Genomic DNA, 3,428 nt, shown 5'->3' on the forward strand with positions numbered 1-3,428 from the left:
TTTATTGATGGTACAAAACACTGAGAATTGTACTGCCAGCAGTTTGGCTGTCAACTGACTGTCCAGGTATTGACGTAGCAGTTAGAGTGAAAAATCAACAGTCAAAGTTAATTTTCTTTTTTTGTTGTTTTGGTTTTATGTGAAAAATGAAAGTTTATTTACATGACTTGTTAAAAAACACAGACATAATAAATAACTAATATTTACTGTATGCGGGCAAAATTACCGATAATAACCCTGAAAATCATTTAATGCACAGAAATAGGAATATTTGACTGGCAGAAAACACACAAAATATTATCTTAGTAATTAAGCAATATTATGACAAATAGTACAACATTTAATACTGACAGTACAAATATTACATACTATATTGAACACTACGACGAATAAACGGTACATTTAAGAAATAAGAAATACGGCAGACTTCAGGAATGACGGTTAATGACCCATGCTATGAACAATAACATGTAGATGATTGGGAGTGCAACCATTGCAGGTCCACACTCTTCAGGACTATGCAGGCAGAAGAAAGTCATGATCACCGTAGCAATGGTGATGACTGTAAGAGACAGTGTCTCTATCCACTTTGCCATTCTTGTCAGGGAAGAAGAAAGGATGGATTATGAAGTGGAAATTTGAGAGATGAATTAGAATTTGATGTGAGATTTTATGGAAGAAAATGGGAGGTATTTATAGAATGGAAAGAAGGATAGAGACGTTGGGGAATGATGTGATTCCGTACAAAAGGAAAATTTGAGTGGAAGTAAGATTTGAAAGAAAGTGGAGATAGTGTTGGGAAAAAGAGAGATTTGATTTTTGAAAAAGAGATTTGAAAAGATTTTTGAAAATAATGGAATATAGTACAAAAATTAGTGGGAAACAAAAGATAATAGTAATCTACTTGTTACCAGTACAGTCTGAGTTTCCTGATTCTGCGCCTGCAAAAAGATTTAACTCTGTACCAATTGTGTCAGTACTATTTATCTGTAAATAAATAAATAGCATGTGTGAAGTAATGAACAGTATTTGGCGTTTGCGTAAGAATAAATTCAACTGCAAGCCAAATTACTGTATAAGAAAAATTCTAAAAACTAAGTGTTTCATATGTCAGGATATTTGTTGAAATAAAAATCCATGATTATATGAGACTCTTAATTTTCAGATTGGAGTTTTCTTGAAAAAATAATGCGGGCAAATTTTGGGGTATAACAGTTGCCCCTATTCAATCTTCTTAAACCTGAAGAGATTGTCTAAAATCTGCAGGTAGAAGATGATTGAATATTTAGATGCCCTGAAAATTTGCACTTACCTTGATCAGAAGAGATGTTGGAAGTTGCACTTGAATGTCGTCTGCGAAATGTTGTTGGCAGATTGGAACATTACCTGAGATGGGCTTTCAGATGCCACCTGGTAAATGGGTTGAGGGTTTGTTCATCAGAATGAATCCATTGATTATATCTTGATGAAGGATTTGAAAGTCTTTGTGTTGACTGTTTCGGAACCGTCCAAGGTTACCGCTTTAAGTCTAGGAGGATAATCGTTACGGAACTTGTCCAAAGTCTTTTTCCGATTCAGATTTTGGAAGTTGATCATTGTGGAACCGTCTGAGGTATCGCTTTAAATCTGCAATGTTAGATCGTTTTGGAACCGTCTGAGGTATCGCTTTAAATCTGCAATGTTAGATCGTTTTGGAACCGTCTGAGGTATCGCTTTAGATCTGTAATGTTAGATCGTTCTGGAACCGTCTGAGGTATCGCTTTAGATCTGCAATATTAGATCGTTCTGGAACCGTCTGAGGTATCGCTTTAGATATTTGATGCTAGATCGTTCTGGAACCGTCTGAGGTATCGCTTTAGATCTGTGATGTTAGATCGTTTTGGAACCGTCTGAGGTATCGCTTTAGATCTGTAATGCTAGATCGTTCTGGAACCGTCTGAGGTATCAACTTTAGATCTGTGATGTCTGTTTTTGAGTTGGTAAGTGATCAGAATGGATCTTCGGCTTGATTATATATGAGAGAACCGTTCATGGAATTCAGGTGAACACTGCATGTGATTGAGAACATCTTTGTTGAAGATATCCGTTTACCTGAAAAATCAAGTTAGTGATATGCAATGTTTATAATGCATGTAAATGTGAGATATTCCCGGAGAAATATGCATGTGATGTTGTGTATGAATATGCGCATGATGCATGATGTATGATGTATGATGTATGAATATGAATATGTGATGTATGAATGTGATGTATGAATATGAATATGAATATGAATATGTGATGTATGAATGTGATGTATGAATATGATGCGTGTCAAGCTACTAGTTGGAAAAATAAATTCCCACTAGTCATCTGGACATGAATGTATTGTGATCGTTGATGATCTTTTGTCTTGTTTGAGTACCCTTGGCTGGGGAAATTCTTTGAGAATCCTGGTACTCTGTTGAAGGATCTTTGAATATCTCTTGAGAATGAAAGGTAGCTGGAAGTTCTGATGCCCTTTCAAATGGGAATGAGGAAGATGCATAATCCTCCGATGCACTATCTGACCAAGTCCGGGTGCGGGGATCACACCTTCTGAAGATAGTAATCTGGAACAACCCTGCTGGGGGATAAGACTTCTTTTGAAGAGAAAATCTTTTTGAGGAATTTGCTGAGGAAGGCGCTCCTCTTGGGGATTTTCTTCTGATGGAATGATGTCCAAATAATTAGGACATTTCCTGAATGCTATTCCTGTTTTTCCTGGTAAACATCAATCATATTCAAATGCACAAGCTCATTCAAAATTATCATTGGGACGCTTACGTATTTAAACAGGAAAAGTGAAAATGGTGATTTTTGAGCCTAAGCTGCATTGATTTTTGAAAAAGAGCCATGATAGGCTGGTTAGCACAGGGAGACAACAATCCTAGAAGTAGGAAACTGTCAGAAAGTTTTGGAAAATATTTATGAAGATAAATAGCTATGTGAAAGTGATCCAGTCAAGTTTCAATTCTGCTATTGCCAATCTGTCTTCGAGCATCTCATCCCTCACTTGTTGGAAGAAAGTGATTGGACTGATCGGTGTCTTTGAGGTGTTGAATCTTGATGGTGAGTAGGCAGCTGAACGGAACATAGTTGTATGCTTCATTCCCTAACTTTTGCCTAGGCTGCCCTTTCAGGTTTTCAGCCTACCGGGATAATATTTGTTTAGTCTCTAATTTTTGCCTGGACCGCCCTTTCGGGTTTTCAATCCACCGAGACGCTCATTTTTTTGCCTAAGTTGCCCTTTCAGGTTTTCAACTTAGCGAGCTGTTTTTTATCTTTTTAAGAGAAGTATTTTTTGACTATGTCAGCATTCACAGGATGTGGGAAATCCTCGCCATCCATGGTGGTAAGCAACATGGCGCCGCCGGAGAATATTTTCTTGATTATTAATGGTCCCTCGT

This window comes from Vicia villosa, unplaced genomic scaffold (assembly GCF_029867415.1).
Source record: "Vicia villosa cultivar HV-30 ecotype Madison, WI unplaced genomic scaffold, Vvil1.0 ctg.005694F_1_1, whole genome shotgun sequence".
NCBI lineage: Eukaryota > Viridiplantae > Streptophyta > Magnoliopsida > Fabales > Fabaceae > Vicia > Vicia villosa.